At 38.1% G+C, this 18,657-nt stretch overlaps 1 long non-coding RNA gene across 2 annotated transcripts in view; it reads left to right on the plus strand.

The window, feature by feature from the left end:
- Positions 1 to 1,062: 1,062 nt before the first annotated feature.
- The window catches only part of LOC125168651 (uncharacterized), a 33,712-nt gene continuing 16,117 nt past the window's right edge, over positions 1,063 to 18,657 (plus strand). For both annotated transcript variants that reach the window (XR_007153233.1, XR_007153234.1), the window contains exons 1-2: positions 1,063 to 1,145; positions 14,749 to 14,819. This is a non-coding gene — a long non-coding RNA (uncharacterized LOC125168651). The remainder of the gene's footprint in view (positions 1,146 to 14,748; positions 14,820 to 18,657) is intronic.

Below are 18,657 nucleotides of genomic sequence, written 5' to 3' on the forward strand. Positions count from 1 at the left end.
CATGACCTAAGTGTATTAAATGCAGCCTATCTTCATCTTATTTCAATTTTATGAAATGTTTAGTATTTTCCTATTAAATAATAAGCTTTCCAAAAATCTAGGATGAACAATTTTGCATGGCCTGCTTTAAAATGTGCAAGAAGTTCTGGGGTGCCTGTGTGGTTCAGTCAGTTAAGCATCCCCTCTTGATTCTAGCTCATGACCTCATAGTTCCTCAAATGGAGCTCCACCTCAGGCTCTGCACTGATAGCGTGGAGCCTGTTTGGGATTCTCTCCCTCTCTCGGGCTGTCTCTCTCTCTCTCTCTCTCTCAAAATAAATAAATAAATAAATAAATAAATAAATAAATAAATAAATAAGAATAAAAAAATAATAGGCTAAAAACATGAGGAAGCTAATAAAGAGGGTATTGGTGAAAAAATTAAAAAATGAATAAATAAAAAGTGCAAGAAGTTTTACGAAATTCTTTAGGCTATACTGGCTTAACAGAAGACATCCAACAGGTTTTGGAGGTTAAAGTCCTGGGTCTCAATGCCGTATCTGCCACACCATGGGTGTGTAACTTAGCGTGCAAGTTACTTCAACAGCATTCTCTTCAAGTACAGACTGAATTTTCTTTAAGCAGCAGGCATTGTGCTAACCACTGAGAATACAAAGAGAACAGGGTACAAATGGTTCTCCCTCATAATTTCTCTGGGCCTCCCCTATGTAAAATACTTACCTGATATGACTGTTACAAGGACAGGAGTGTACTGTATAGGGTTCTGACACAAAGTTGTATAACAAGCTATATTACTATCATTGTGACTCTAAGGGCAAAGGGTAATAGGTCGTACCCTGCGTAAAGACCATCGACCCCCACGATGGGGAAAGCCAGAGGAAAGCAGGTGTGGCCTTCTGCCCCGGGATCCTCACCTCCTCTCAGACCACTTTTCACTAGAGCCATCGCTGTGGTGAGCAGCCAGCGCTGGAGGAGCGGGACCAAGCCGGCGGCCCACGCCGGTTTCCCATCTGCCCTCTGGGCTCTACAGCGGCGCATGCGCAGCCTGCGAAGGTCTAGGTCCGGCTGTTAGCCCTGAGGGGCGATTCCTGAGTCCCAGGGAGTTGGGTTAGAGCTTAAACGCCCGGAGTTCTGCGGCTCTGTCGGTAAGAGCTCTCAGACGGAGAGAACCCACAGGCCCACAGTGGGCGCAAACTCAGCGAAGCACATTTGTATGGACTTTCCCGCCTTCTCTGTTTGACTGTCTCCGGTCTCTGTCCTGACATCCGCCATCACTTCCCCAATGAATGACAGGCATGCAACCCCTTGTCTCAGGCTTTGCCTTAGAGGGAAAACCAGGGTAAAATACTATCTATAGAAGGAAAATATTAACAGAATTTTGTTATTGGAGGAATGTGTGAAAATCACTATACAGTGGGGTGCCTCAGTGGCTCATTCGGTTAAGCGTCGGACTCTTGATGTTAGCACAGGTCCTGATTTCACTGTTCGCGCGAGTTGCAGCCGGCCTCCGGCTGTGGGGAAATGGCACCCAGCCAACTTGGGATTCTCTCTCCTTCTCTCTGCCCTTCCCCTGCTTCAGTGCTCGCTCTCTCTCTTAAAATAAATAAACTAAAAAAAAAAAAAAAAAGAAAGAAAGAAAGACAAGGGGAGCCTGGGTGGCTCAGTCGGTGAAGCGGCCGACTTTCGTTCAGGTTATGATCTCAAGGTTTGTGAGTTTGAGCCCCTCCAATCCCCTCTTAGCCCCCTCCCTCAGTAGGGAAGGTTTGGGGGCGTTCGGAGGGCTCCGTGCTGATGACTCAAAGCCTGGCGGCTGCTTTGGATTCTGTGTCTCCCTCTTTCTCTGACACTCCCCTGCTCACGCTCTCTCTCTCTCTTTCAAAAATAACCATTAAAAAAATGACTATACAATGAAATAATACATGGCCATTGAAAAGAGCGAGGTAAACCAATCCAGTTAATGTTAGAAACTTCTAAAACATACTGTTAAGAAAAGGAAGATGCAGATCAGTTTATGTAATATCTTATTTTGTAAAAAAAAAAACAAAAAACCCTCAAAAATTTCTATATCTGCATGTAAATATACTTATTTATAAATGTATAAAAATGTAAACATTTATTTTTATTGTATTATATTAATATATTATGAATATATATATAAACTTTTAAAAGGATATGTGCTAGTTTGTCAAATGTGTTTGGGGGTTGGGAGGAGAGGAGAGGAGGCTAGTTAAACAAAAAGAGGTCTTTATTTAAAAACCGTATATGTGACATATTATTCCATTCAGGTAAAATCATACAAATATGAGTATGTGCTTATGATAGATGAAAGAGGGATAGTCACCAGTATGCTAATGATCATCATCTCTGGAATGTGGGATTTCAGGTAGGCTTTTACTTTCTTCCTCACACTTTTCTTGTTTTAAGTTTTTCAATAATTGTAGATTTAAAACAAAATATAAAGAGGCAGTGTGGCATAGTGGTGAAGAGTACAGCATCTGGAGCCTGATAACTACATTCAAATCTTAGTTCTGTCACTTAGGGTTGTGTGATCTTGGACAGGTTATTTCATTTCTTTGGGCTTCAGTTTCCCCAACTGTAAAATGAAGATAATATAGTCCCTACTTCATTAGGCTGTTAAAAAAATTAAAAGGGAAATAGAGGTAAAGCTTTCAGAATGGTGCCTGGAACATAGTAAATGCTACATACAGGTTAGCTAGTATTATTTCTTCATATTCATTGAAAAGAAAAATAGCTGATGGACTTAGATGCACCTCTGGTTACGCAGTGAGAAAAGATAGCCTTCACTGTCATCATGGCCTGGGTAGCCATTTACACACAGCCACTCTGCTCCTGTAGGTCAGCAGCTTCTGCTTCCAGAAAGAAGGGAAAACAAAAGGGAGAGGAAGAAAGAAAGGAGAGAGAGAAAGGGAGGAGAGAAAAGAAGGAGAAAGAAAAAGAAGGAGGAGGACAGGGACAAGGAACGGAAGAAAAGGAAAGAAACAGAATAGTTCCAAATGTTCCACTTGGATGCTGGTGGGACAAGGCAAACGTCCCCCTCCTCCCAGGTTTCTGGACTGGCTCTAAAGGATTCTCTTCCCAGGTTCCTGGTAATCCCAATTCTTCAAGAAGTGTGCAAATTCATGTTGGCGGCCTATTTTCTTAATGGAGATGTAACTGTTAGTATTGTCCATATTGCTGACATTCTTGTCATATTCCTAGATATTAGATAAAAAAGTTTTAATCAGTTATAAATGAGAATGTACATACAATAATTCTAAAACTGTGTCTTCATCAAAGTTTGCTTGCAACTATGATACATGTGGCTTTAGTGCCAATTCTCATTAAGTGTGCAGTGCAATGTGCTGACACCCATGACACATTTCCCCTTATTCAGTCACAAAAATACTTCTAATTAGCCATAAATGAGAATGTACACACAACATTTCCAATAGCTACTCTGCTCCTATCAAAGTTCACATCAGAGAAAATTTAAACTGTTGCCACTGAGCTGCCTTGCCCCAATTCCAACAACTCTTATTTCAAAAATGCTTAGAAAATTGAATCTTTAGATCTCGCTGGGTAAACAGATCTGAGGTAGATTTATTTCAACCCAAGTCCTTTATTTGAGATATGTGTGCTCCTGAACCCAACTAAAATGCATACCATAGCCATTTCAAAGGCAGTGATAAAATTACTTGGTTAAATATTTTGGCTAGATTTCCTGTTTCCAGAGACCTGGGCTTTGTATTCTGTGGCTTCTGCATTGCCATGTGGTGATGTGGGCGGTATTAAATGGCACCACATCTGCCAACCTCCATAAGTACTATGCCCCACAGGGAAAGCCCCAGGCACCCATTACCACTGCGAGCCACAAGGACAAGACAACGCCAAATCTCAATAACCACCTTTAAATTCTCAGACCTTTGGCTTTCTTCAGGAATCCAGGCTGTAAGCTTCTTAGGATGACTACAGACCGCAAAGTACCGCCTCGTTTCAGTGTGGAGTCTATAAAATCACTTTAGTTATAATTCAGATATTCTCCAAACTTGAGGCTGCGAAGCATTCCGATCTGCTCTTAGATTTCTGTATAATCTCTCCTTCATTTTATAACATTCTTTGTCTTCTGTTGCTCTGTGCAAATACCAGTGCTTTACAAGTCATCAGGCCATGATTTGTGCATGGCCTGATACGTGGAGGTGAAAGGGGAGCTTTATGTGAGGCAGGGAAACGGTTCTGTTAAACTTTGCTTGCTTTCACTACCTTTAAAACTCATTAAATACGATTCTGCCTTTTACTTTGCCAAAGTGTTTAAAACCCATTTTAATGAAAAATTCTAATCCTATATAATCACACCATAAGCACTTTCTTTCTGTTCAAAGAGGAAACAGTGTTAAATTTTAATGCATACCTCTGGCAGGCTATATTAAAAGTGTTTAGTCAGTTTTAAATCCGATTAGTGTAACTGTTACAGATTAGAGAAAAATCCCAAGTGATTGGAGCAAGTCCCCAGCTCAAGGGAACTAATTTAGGGTCCAGGCCTGATCACGCCAGAATTAAAAGGAACCTCAAGACTCTTGCATTCAGTTTGTCCAAATTTTGTTCATAAGCTAATAAAATAAGGTCCTGTGCTAGGTAGTCAGCACTATAAAGACAAGTTTTCAAGTAGGAAGCAGATGAGACATAAAGCAACGCTAGACAAAGTGGAATGAGGGCAAGAGCAGAAGTGAGAAGCCCCTAAGAGAATTCAGAAAGGACAAAAATCACATTCCAGGGAGAGAAACACTGACACTTCTTAGAGGATGTAACTTCTAAAAGAGGCTTTCAAGGAGAGACAGATTCCATAGATGGGGAGACACTGCTAAGATTGGAAAAGGTAGAAAGTTTTCCAAAAAATAGAAAAAGTCTGTTGACAACTTGAAGGGAAGGGGGATGCCTCTTTGTTGAGCAAAGTGTTGAGCAGACACTATACGAGTCATCTACATCTATTTTCTCATTTACCCCGCCCCCACGACATTCCAAGGAGATGGTTATTATTATCCCTATTTTATAGATGAGAAAAATGAGCCTCAGAGAGATTGTCTAAGGTTAAACTTGCCTAAGGTTAAATAGCTAGCATGTAGTAGCACTCAGGAGAAAAATATGTTTGAGCTTTTGTCAGTATTTAGTCTCAGGAACTCCCTGCATCACACCTTCCTCTTAGCCATTATTAAGGCCCAATTTGTTGTAAAAGACTTTCCTGACCACATGAGTTAGAAATGAGATTTCCAGTCCCTGAATTCACAGCACTCTTATTGTCTGTTACCCAAGTGGCATTTACTCCACCCTGGCTTCTATTTTTTTTTTTCTTTCCTCATGCAAATGTTGACCTCAGTGCTTCTTAATTGGTTGGGTCAGTTGAGCAGGAATACCAAAAACATCTGAGAAAATATGCATATATATATTTAAATATTTATATTTTTGAGACTGCCCTCCCACCCTCATCACTTTGCCTTCCTCAGTAGTCTGTTCTAGAGGAGAGGGTAGTTATCCAGACCCTAAGAATGCATGCCAGCACTTGTGAAGGCACCAGCCATAAGCATCTTTTAATATTCCCTCAGTGGTCCTAATTCCCACCCCATCCCAGGTAAGAATAATTAATTAAGCTAGCTGGACTGAAAATCAGGTGATTTGACTCCAGGCACCTGGGTGGCTCAGTCAATTGAGCAATTCTTTGTGTGTGTGTGTGTGTGTGTGTGTGTGTGTGTGTGTGTTTATTTTTTTGAGAGAGAGAGAACAGGAGAAGGGAGAGAGAGAATCCCAACCAGGCTCTGTCCTTGAACTCAGGAACTGTGAGATCATGACCCGAGCCAAAATCAAGACTCGGATGCTCAAGGCATCAGGATGGCTTAGTCAGTTAAGCATCCAACTCTTGATTTCAGCCCAGGTTATGATCCCAGGGTTGTGGAACCAAGCCCTGCATCGGGCTCTGTGCTGAGCATGGAATCTGCTTAAGATTCTCTCTCTCTCTACCCCTGTCCTCAACTCATGCTGTCTCGTTCTCTTTCTCTCAAAAAAAAAAAAATCAGGTCTCAACTCTGCCACTTAGTAGTTGTGTGATCCTTTGAGACCCACTCTTATCATCTATAAGTTGAAAATCTATGTATCTGCTTTACCTACATTTTAGAATTAATGTAAGAATCAAATGACTAAGTCTGTAAAGTATTATGTAATGATATGGTATTAAACGTGTCTGGATCAGAAACACCTTGAAAGCAGGACAATGCATCTTGACTATATATATATATATAAATATATATATATACACACACTAAGTGATTGCACATAGTGGATATTTAATAGTGGTTATTGATTTGCACATGTATGTCTTAGAACCTTACAGAAATAAAGCATATTCAACTAAAATGTCAGGAAAAGTACTGAAATGTCCTCCACCTGGAATACCATTTACCTCCCAACCGCCTCTCCCACCTGGATACATTTTAAAGACAATGCCTGTTTAAAAGTCACGGAAGTCTCTGAACAGGCTCCAGATTGTCATTATCTATCATCTTTCTTTTTTCTCAGTCCTCAATCGGTGCCTCCAAACCAAAATGTTCACCTATATCTCAGGCAAGATGGAACTCTGCCTTAATAAATTAATGATTACTCAAGAATAGAGGACATGTTTTACCTTTCAAAAAAAAAATCTTCTAGTGAATGGTAAGAAAAAAATTAATTTCCTCATTAAAAAAAAGGGCCAGGAAGGGGAAATGAAAGCCAAATATAAACCCCCTACAGTAAGAGAAAGGACGGCAAAAAAATAAAAACAAGGATTCATGAATGCAGGAAGAAATTAAAACAAACCTGCAGGCCCTCATAAATACAGCAATCAGGCAGCTCCATGCATGCATCCCATATTTGAATTTTTATTTTACATGAAGTATTTTTGTATCTGCTTTGCCTAAATTTGGCCTCTTACCAAAGCCTAATGACTCTACTTTATGTTAAGCTTTTCGAAGGATCTAAACTTAAAACTAGGGGGAGAAAAACCTGTTAATTTATCTTGCAGGAAAAGGTGTTATAATTTGAATGAAAAACAGCAAGCAGACAGATAAAAAGGAGCTGGCACAGAGCTCAGGCAATCAGTAACATTTTTTGTACCTGCAGGCTGAGAAATTGTCTCCAGTGTTGTATGATGTTATTACCATTGCCTATTTTCACTTGTACATTAGGTTCAAGCATAATTGTGTGAAGATTTGAATGTTCTCCACAGATTTACTATTTTAATAAGCTCATAATGTTAAAACACTATATGTGTTGACAGTGGTACTTACACTGTATTAAGGAAACAAATCAAATCATTTCCTTTAAAATGCTAAACAGCCTAATTTGACCTTTCTACAGGCCCTGGTCGTATCAGAAATAGTTCAGATAATAGTCTTCTTTCTGACTTTTCTGTCTTTTATCCCATCCATCAGCAAAGGTACTGTCCTCATAGACCATATGACCTTATCGCTCCAGAAACTGTCTTTGTCCTACTGAAGTTTATGGGGCAGAGTGGGGCCACTATGAGCCATATTCCTGAATATTCATAGTAACAAAAATAAGCTCAGGTACCAAAAAGCAAGTGTGTCATCTCGTTCATAAATCTAGTTTATGAAATGAAATTTAGGACACGGTAGGATATGGATGTATTAAAATAGCAGGAAACATTAAATCCATGCAGCAAGCAGAAGGGAAAATCATTGGCATAAGTAAATTCAAGATCAGAGACAGCTGGATATTGACATTGAGTTCAGTATTGAAACAGAGTCCTGTCCCCATTATGAGCAGGTGCTTTTGGTCTCTTCTTTAGTTGAAGAAATAATTTCATAATATTTGTTAAAATACAGATCTGTTTTTTAAAAAATGCAAAAATATACACAAGCATGGAGGAAAAAAAAAATCAATGATTCTATCTCTCAGAAATGATCCTTGTTACTGATGTTAGATCTTATTATTCCAGGCTTCTTCTGTACATGTTTGAATCTGAAACAAACTGATTTTTAAGTTGGTGTTTCTCTTTCCACTTAATGTTTTAACATTTTTCCATGTGATTAAATACTCTCCAACTACAGTAACACATTAATAGCCATATAGTATTCCATTAAGGAACACTGTATTGCCTATTGTTGGATATTTAGGTTGCCTGGAGAACCCAATTAAGATGGTACTGAACTTATAGCAAGTTCTTTTTGAATACCAAAGCCTGTCCATCTGCACTCCTCGTGTGATGTTTTGTAGCTCTTAAAGCCTCTGGCTTTTGTGAGTTTAGTGACTTGAACTTTTCTATTGACTTCCATTTAGTTTTAAAGATATATTACACAAAACATCGCTTTTGTCTCCAGACTTGTCAAAATAATTGTATCTGCTTCAATTAACATTTTACTTCTACAATTCAGTATTGTGTACTTTGTATATATTTGTTTCTGCAACATCATCCTTAGAATAAGTGTATGAAATAATATGCACACTTAAGAAGCACTGCACCAATTACTTCCACCTAATCCAAAGACAACTCTCATCTATTTATTGATTCATTCACCAAGTACTTATTGAGCACCTACTGTATAACTTCTATGCCATGAGCCATGGAAGAAATATTTAAGCATCTACACTGGGTATGTCTTTACTTCAAAGTCAAAGCCACTAGGAAATGTTTGTTTTTCTTATATTTTCCTCAAATATCAGAAGCAATACTTAATTTATATTATAAAAAGATGTCACCCTACTTTTGAGTAGCATGTAGACCCTTTTCAGCTTGTTGACCAGTTAATTAATCATAAATTCTAACACATCTCTCTTGACAGAAATGTAATCTATACCAATTTTAGCCAAATCACCAGGATTTTCAGCAGTTCTATACTTCTGTGGCCCTTAGATAACGGCCAATAGATATGTTATGCAAGAGACTCATCTTGGTAAGTGTGATGGGCAGTTATAGTAACAAATTTTAAGGGTCCCATCACGTCCACATTAAGTTTTAGAACCTACCCATCAAGATCATCCAATATCTCTCTTGGCTATCCTCAAGCTAAACTATGTTCCTTTATCCCATCATTTCACTTTTTAAAATGTCTACCTTTACCTTATCATTTCTTCAGTGATTCAGCTCTAAACCTAAGACTTCACTGATTCTATCTCCCAGCCTTCGAACACCCTCCCAAACTCCCATCAAACTAAACAATGGCCCTTTTCTAGTGAATACTTCAAAGAACACTCAAAGCTGGCCTCTTTCTCAAAATCTTTCCTGACTGATTGGAAGATAAAGCAGCTTTCCAAAGAGTTCCATCTCAACAGCATGCCATTCCCCATGGAATGTGTATTTGGATATAGATAGCGTTGTTACATATGTATGAGAATATGTTTTACTTATTCACCTGCCTTTTTTCAGCCTGATTGCAAGCCCCTGAAGACTAAGAACATGTTTTCTCTCTATTCTGTAATGATCCCACCCCCACAGAGTTATACTGCTAAATGTTGGTGCCACCTTTCTTCAAAGCATTTATCAATAATCAAAACATTTTAACTAGCTAGATCTTAGAATACAGATTTTTAGAAGTAGGAGACAATGTTAGAGGTTACCAACTCCATCACCTTCCTTTTCTTTTTAAAGCTCACATTTATTTAGGATCTATTACATGCCAGATACTATGCTAATCTCTTTATGTGAATTATCTCAGTCTTCACAAAAACTGATATGGTAGAAACTCTAAATATCTCCATTTTTGTGTGCATACCAAAACCCTCCTTACACCTTTTCACAATAAAGTACATATAAATGAAGGAATCGTAATAGCTTAACATAGGCTGAGAACTAGAATAAGATAGGAGAGGCACCAGGGAAGCAAAATTTAAGGAGGCTTGCTCTTTCAGAGTTGTAAAGCACCTCCTTAAATTTGAACCTCTACATACCTCTCTTGCCTCACCCTAGTCTCAGCCCTAGCCAAACCTTATTGTATGTCAGGTACTGCTCTAAGCATATTTATGTAGTTAATGTAACAATCTTATGAGATAAGTAGTAGTATCCTCATTTACAAATGAGGAAATGGAGATGAAGTAATAATATGCCTAAGGTCTCACGGCTAGTAAGTAATAGGGATGGAATTCAAATCCAAGCATCCTGGTTGGAGATAGATAATTAAATGAATACTTGAAAGAAGGAATGGATGAATATTTTTTAAATTTTTTTTAATGTTTATATTTATTTTTGAGACAGAGAGAGCACGCGTGCATGAGCGGGGGAGGGGCAGAGAGAGAGGGAGACAGAATCCGAAGCAGGCTGTCAGCACAGAGCCCCACGCTGGACTCGAACTCGTCAACCATGAGATCATATGTGAGCCAAAGTCGGACGTTCAACCGACTGAGCCACCCAGGCACCCCAGGAATGGATGACTATTAAGGCCCCACTGAAAGTTTTAGGCAGAACTGAACCCAGAATCCTGATTTTCTGACTCTCAATCTAGTACGGTTCCCCCATACCTCTAAATATTAAACTTTCTTTGATGGCTTATCAAATTAAATGTGAGCAATTGTTGATTTTTCTCCAATTGAACAATTTTTTTAAAGCAGGTGATAAAGATATTTGAATCAAGCACATGTAAAAGGTACCTGTCTATAATTTCTAACATTAATAGACATTTTTTTCTCCAAATTATTTAATCTCCATAGGTGGGTCAAAGTCAAATTTCCAAACTATTAGAAAAATTATGAACTATAACTATATGCTACCAGACTGCTCATTTTCTGCCAAAAATTGTAGATCTGAGTATCTTCTCAGATCCTTTCCTGGACCACTTTCTAGGTTGTTCCTCTGGTTCTGGTAATACTTTAGTGGATTCCATAACCCAGAACAATGGAGATTATCTTCATAAAAAGATCTAATACTTCACAGAATGTTAAGTTGTTGCTTTATCTTCCATAGAATATTTTTTCTCTGTCTTAAAGCTTTCTTCTCTTAGTAAGACCATCCCTTCCTTGATTTTATGTTACCTTGGTAATTCTCACATTGCAGGAAGTTCCCTGATGATGAAGTTTATAATACTTGCTTCTCAACAAAAATCAGTGAGTCAGGTAAATACTACCATTTTGGTTACCATTGATATTAGCTTAGTTTTTTAATTTCTTAATCTTCAACTCTTAGAAATGAATTTGATTGGCCCAGATAATCTTTCTAGGCAGGCCCAAATCACCTATGTCTAGCTGCCTATGGACTAATTCCCCTTAAATTAAAGATCCGTCTATAATCTAATCAGGCTACAGAGGTAAGGATCCATAGTAGGGGCAGAGACCCATAAAAGAGATATTGGCAGTTTAGGGAAGCTTCATATAAATGGAACAGATTGGAAAGTGAAATAAATAAGCAGAACAAGGAATTTTTTTTATACTTTGATATGTATTTCAGAAACAATTTGGAATAGGGTAGTCTCTGTGAATTAATTAGAAATAAATTCGTTTTTAAAAACTACTCAGTGAGTGTTATCCTCTAAATAAAGAACTAGAACAGTGGGAAAACTTGGAAAAATCAGGAAAATGTCATCAGGAAATTGTTGAAGAAGACTTCAGTAGCATCTACTGTCATGAATGAGTTAGAACATGTGACCTGCCAGTCACTATTAACACCTAGATATGAACATATAAGACTGACTTCAGTCCCTAAAAGTACATCCAAGAAGTTCATGGACACACTTGATAATATTTCACAGTTGGAATGTCAACCATTTTATTTGAATGCATTTATGTCGGTTTCATGTCCTTTTAGAATAAAAGTTTCTGAAGACACTGCTTTGCTATTTAAGATTTGCCTTATGCAGCATCTAACCCCACACATCAATCCAGGCAATAAATAAATAGAACACTATAAAGTGTTGGGAAATAGAAATATTTTTATTTTTCATATTTATTTTTAAATTCATTTCTCCATTTCAGGGAAAAAATAATATAAGCCTGCATAGTAAAATGGAACCGGGCGCCTGGGTGGCTCAGTTGATTAAGCATCCAACTTTGGCTGAGGTCATGATCTCCTGGTTTGTGAGTTTGAGCCCCACATCAGGTCCACACTGAAAATGCCTGCGATTCTCTCTCTCCCTCTCTCTTCCCTGCTTGTATGCACTCATTCTCTCTGTCTCAAAATAAATAAACTTAAAAAAAGAAATGGAACTGCTATAGATTTTGGAGCTAGACAGGACTGGGGTTTTTTAAATGTATTTTTGAGAAAGAGAGAGAGAAAGAATGAGAGAGAAAGAGCACATGGGCAGTTTGGGTGGGGGAGGGACAGAGAAAGGGGGACAGAGGATCCAAATTGGGCTCTGCACTAACAGCAGCAAGCCCGTTGTGGGACTCAAACTCACTAACTGTGAGATCATGACCTGAGCCGAGGTTGGATGCTCAACCAACTGAGCCACCCAGATGCCCCTAGACAGGACTGATTGTGAACAGTGCTTTAACCTGAATGATCTCATCTTATAAATTTTTATGAGGATTAACCATAGACTATGTAAAGAACGTACAATGCCAGCACTTGTTAATACGTGTAAAGTAACTTTTAGTATTTCATCATGTATATTTATGGAGGAGAATCACAGTATAGAAACTACAACAGACCGATATATCTAAATGCAAATGTGGCCAACATAGACAAATCAAATATTGAGGAATTCTGTATCAATCAGGGTAGGCTAAATTAATGAATGAAAAACCTGGCAGTGTCTCAGCTTCATTTACTCAGGGACTAGGGCTGACAAAGATATTACCTTCTAACAGCTACCCCTTCTGCAACATGCAGACTCCTCAGTCACTAGCAGGGTAGGAAGGCACTAGAGGGTATCAACTGCTAAGCATATATCAGTATTAGAAATGATATGTATTAGTTTTACCCACAACCAATTGCAAAAGGTAGTCAACATGGCCCCATCTAATTGCAAGGTCTTAGAGCAATGTAATCCTTTCATATGATTCAAGGAGAATCAGACGTGGTGAACACTAGAAGACCCTACCAAAAGCATTTCCTTAGTTCAGAAGACTATCAAAAAAGAACCATATAATTGAGTTTATAATAAGGTTTTGTTTTTTAAGAAATGCATTTTATCTTCATTGTGACTTAGCATGCTATTTGGTCATTTTGGGTGTGGGGAAAAACCTTACAAATAATCATTGCTGGAGTTTCCCTGAGTATACCAAAATAAAAGAAGTTGCCACCCAGAAAGGAATTTTGTACAACAAAGTGTTAAATGAAATACTACCAGACAAAAAAGGTAATACTCTTTTGCTGTCTAGCACCACACAAGATGCTAACTAAAAGAGTAAATAAAAACATTCAACATGCATTTAGCTTTCATAATTTACCTTCTGCAAGGTTGATTTAGAGTATGCAGAATATGCCACATTATTTAAGCTGTAAAAAGGAGCTGCTTTACACTACCTGCCATGTACAATTATAATAATCTGTCAGACAAATATAATTACAGAGTGTGATGTCTGTTTGAGTGTGAAGGCTTTGATTGTGTGGTATTGTCTGCTCTACACTGTGGCACAGCATAAACAATTGTACTCTATGGTAACTCTCAGCCAGGACTGATGCCTGCATCAGGAAAGCCCCATCAAACAGCACAAACAATTGTACTCTATGGTAACTCTCAGCCAGGACTGATGCCTGCATCAGGAACGCCCCATCAAACAGCACAGATGGTTGAGTTTGGGCTGGATGTTTGTTTGTTTTTTCCCCAAACACTTTTCCAAGGCAAACTTGACCACAGTAAGCCTTCTGCAGTACAATGTGATAGGTCTCCAAGAAATTGGTAATAAAAGTGAGCAGGAATTGGAGACCAAGGCAGGATATGGTCAATTAACAAGTACCAAACATTTTAATGATAAAAAGTAGGTTGTGAAAGGAATGCAAGGGTCACTTTAATGATTAAAAAACATAGGTGACACTCCATGGGTTTAAAAGATTAAGTTGATATTTTATAGAATAAATTGTTATTGTAATTTATTACTAGACTCTCACACCAGCTGACAAAATAGAAAAGTGTCTTTAATAATAGTATTAAAGGGGCGCCTGGGTGGCGCAGTCGGTTAAGCATCCGACTTCAGCCAGGTCACGATCTCGCGGTCCGTGAGTTCGAGCCCCGCGTCGGGCTCTGGGCTGACAGCTCAGAGCCTGGAGCCTGCTTCCGATTCTGTGTCTCCCTCTCTCTCTGCCCCTCCCCCTTTCATGCTCTGTCTCTCTCTGTCTCAAAAATCAATAAACGTTAAAAAAAAAAATTTAATAATAGTATTAAAGAAATTGGAAGGGGGTGCCTGGGTGGCTCAGTCGGTTGAGCATCCGACTTTGGCTCAGGTCATGATCTCACAGGTTGGTGAGTTCCAGCTCCACATTGGGTTCTGTGCTGACAGCTTGGAGCCTGGAGTCTGCTTCAGATTCTGTGTCTCCCTCTCTCTGCCCCTTGAACTCTCTCTCTCTCTCTCTCTCTCTGTGAAAAGTAAATAAACATTAAAAAAAGAAGAAGACGAAATTGGAGGTACGTTAGGCTTTAAATTAATTGTTTCCTTGCCATACCATGTATGCAGGTTGGATCAGGCTATTTTTTTCTTCCAAATTTTTATTTAAATTTTAATTGGTTATATAGTGTAATTTTGATTTCAGTAGAATTTAGTGATTCATCACTTACATATAACAGCCAATGCTCATCATAACAAGTGGGATCAGGGTATTTTTAATTTATTTTTCAGTTGATGATCTCATCACTGTGTCTGTGACTTTCAAACCAGAGATTCTGCTGTGGGACTTCTCTCTCGACAAGGTATACCTTTTGCTCTTTAAAATGAGACTTGCCTGGAAGGGATTTAAGAGGTATTCACTTAGCAAATTCTGCTCTGTTATAATTCGTGTGGTAAAGAAATTTTATATTATAATCCAAAACACTACACCTGAATAAATGGTCAGCCCAAAGTAACAATCTCGATTTGGCACCTTGTTTTCTTTTAAATTAAAAATATATAATGTTCTGATTATATCTGAACCAGCTCAGAAAGATCAAACAGCTTTTCATTAACAACACAAGTTTCTCTTATCTCTGAAAGAACACTAATATTCTGTCTCTTCCAACCATATCTCTTCCAACTAATCCAGAGAGTAGTTCTTATACAGCTGATACCTTTATGCTAGAGATGTGAGTTTTCTGGATGAATTCACCATTGAGAAAAAATAGTATTTTTATGATGTTTCAGTGTTTCTATCTTCCATTGTAGGTTCCAAGGACAATAGCAAATCTACCACAATATAACCACAGAATCATGAAATCTTTGCATTGGAAAGACCTCTACCTAAATAGAAATTATTACTTCATTCTTTGGACTTTAATGTACCCCGTGTAGCTTTCTCTTATGGTTATTAAAAGGATAATATGCCTACTTATATTGGTCTACAGATTCCTTAAGACCAGAAATTATTCTTTACTCCTCTTTTTCTCCCTAATGCTTAAAATAGGGCCTAGGGTAGCACGAATAGCTGAATTGATAGATGGATAGAAAAAAGAAAAAAATACTATATTGCAATAATGGATATTTGTTGGACTATCTCCAGTATCTACTCCCTCCCTTCCTTTCCAACAGTCCCAATTTCTGTTTGAAGATTCAAGTCATTTCAGAGAGCCTCTTATTATCTCCAACTCCAGGAGTAGAATATGTAATCTAGGTTAAACCAATTAGCACATTCCATCCATCTAACAAGTTTTTGGCTCTGCCTTGAGCACATGACCTAACTAAAGATTTTCATTCAGAGTGAATCTCAGAATTATTTCTGGGAAGGAAGAGACAAAGATGCCTTTTGCTGGATGCAAATGTGGAGGCATGCAGCCCTGGAGCTGATGGCAGCCACCTCAGGAGCATGAGGGCAAGTCTTAGAATAGAACCAACATTAAGAAAGGTATATGGAAGAGACAGAAAGAAACTGGAAGCCTCATTTGAACCTAATCTTATCTCTGGAGTTTTCAGCTACAAAAAAAGAAACAAAGAGGAAAGAAAATTCCCTTATTTTTCATGTTAGCTTAGGTCAGATTTTCTGTTTCTTACAACACAAAGCATCCTGATTCAATTGTAAATAATGCCATTGAACAGATGTGAGCTGAACAAGCACTATGTACTTCAGAAATATTGGCAAGCCCTAATGCAAACCATTCCACAAACAAACCACAAACCAAAAGTGATGAACACTCCTAATTTCCATTTCCCACTGAAAGAAATCAAGACTTCCTGAAGAAATGGTTAATTCCAGGTCTTGTGTAGGAAAGGTACAAGTTGAGACTAGGATATCTAGTTAGGTCAAAAGGCAAGAAAGTTCTCAGAAGCTACTATGCTAAGCCAATTTGAAAAGGTTCCTATTAGCCAAAAGTGGGACAGCTTGAGCATCAAATAATAATAATCAGTATTACCATTATTATCATATATAAAATGAAATATAATAATATATTAACAGTACAATAATTTATAGCTATTATATTATTATAGTTAATTATTATTAATTATTGTTATAGATTTAAACTGATCACATATGTTAAAATCAATGCATTCATAGTGGTACTAAAGGAAATAAACCTCAATGATCAGAGAGAGTATTAGGAGACCACCTAAATAAAGAGAAACAAATATTTAATTTGACTTTCTTGTAAGAACTATGCCTCAGGGAAAAATAATAGTTGTTAAAGAAAAGTTTCTCACTATAGATATTTTCTAGCAAAGAAATGAAGAAAACTCCATGTTGCAAACCCTTAATGCAATAATAGATCTAGGCAATAAGCATCAGTTGATGCTTACATCCCAAAAAATAAAAACCACACATTATGTGTTTCTTGACGGAAATACACTATACCACTTATGAAGTATTCTTGTCAAATAATCAAACCTGGATCATATCAAGCCTCTTAGTCTAACTACTATTCCACAGGAAATAAAAAAGAGATGCAATCAACAAAATCCAAAATGTGGGAAGCTCTACAGAAAAAATGACCCAATTTTTATAAATAAATTGCAAGGAAAAATAGAGGTATAACTTACAGATTAAAAGATTCTTGGCGCACCTGGGTGGCTCAGTCAGTTGATATCTGATTCTTGATTTCAGCTCAGGTCATGATCTCAGTCTGTGGGTTCGAGCCCTGCATCAGACTCTGCACTGACAGTGTGGAGCCTGCTTGGGATTCTCTCTCCCTCTATCTCTGTCTCTCCCTAACTTGCACACACACTCTGTCTCTCAAAAATAAATAAAAAATTGTTTAAATAAAAAAATAAAAGATTCTTAAGAGACAAAACAATCATTCGGTAATGTGCAGATCTTGCTGACATTCTGGTTTGAACAAACCAATCATAAAAAATAGGAGACAGATTATTTGTTTTTCATGTGTGGAGTTTGGTGAGTGCTTTATAGATTTTGGATATTAGCCCTTTGTCTGATATGTCATTTGCAAATATCTTTTCCCATTCCGTCGGTTGCCTTTTAGTTTTGTTGATTGTTTCCTTTGCAGTGCAGAAGCTTTTTATCTTCATGAGGCCCCAATAGTTTATTTTTGCTTTTAATTCCCTTGCCTTTGGAGATGTGTCAAATAAGAAATTGCTGCGGCTGAGGTCAGAGAGGTTTTTTCCTGCCTTCTCCTCTAGCGTTTTGATGGTTTCCTGTCAAATAATCCAGTGAAGAAATGGGCACATGACATGAATGAACACTTCTCTAAAGAAGACATCCAGATGGCCAACAGGCACATGAAAAGATGCTCAATGTCACTCCTCATCAGAGAAATACAAATCAAAACCACACTGAGATATCACCTTACACCAGTCAGAGTGTCTAAAATGAACAAATCAGGAGACTATAGATGCTGGAGAGGATGTGGAGAAACGGGAACCCTCTTGCACTATTGGTGGGAATGCAAACTGGTGCAGCCACTCTGGAAAACAGTGTGGAGGTTCTTTAAAAAATTAAAAATAGATCTACCCTATGACCCAGCAATAGCACTGCTAGGAATTTACCCAAGGGATACAGGAGTGCTGATGCATAGGGGCCCTTGTACCCCAATGTTTATAGCAGCACTTTCAACAATAGCCAAATTATGGAAAGAGCCTAAATGTCCATCAACTGATGAATGGATAAAGAAGTTGTGGTTTATATACACAATGGAATACTACTTGGCAAGGAGAAAGAATGAAATATGGCCATTTGTAGCAACGTGGGTGGAACTGGAAGGTATTATGCTAAGTGAAATAAGTCATACAGAGAAAGACAGATACCATATGTTTTCACTCTTATGTAGATCCTGAGAAACTTAACAGAAGACCATGGTGGAGGGGAAGGGGGGGAAAAGGTTACAGAGAGGGAAGGAGGCAAACCATAAGAGACTCTTAAAAACTGAGAATAAACTGAGGATTGATGGGGCGTGGGAGGGAGGGGAAAGTGGGTGATGGGCACTGAGGAGGGCACCTGTTGGGATGAGCACTGGGTGTTGTATGGAAATCAATTTGACAATAAATTTCATATTAAAAAAATAGGAGACAGAGACATTGGGATGCGGACTGGATATTTGATGATAGTAAGGAATTATTATTTTTATTGGGATGATAATGTTATCATTTTTGTGATTTTTTTAAATTTCTTAT

This window comes from Prionailurus viverrinus, chromosome B3 (assembly GCF_022837055.1).
Source record: "Prionailurus viverrinus isolate Anna chromosome B3, UM_Priviv_1.0, whole genome shotgun sequence".
Classification (NCBI taxonomy): Eukaryota; Metazoa; Chordata; class Mammalia; order Carnivora; family Felidae; genus Prionailurus; species Prionailurus viverrinus.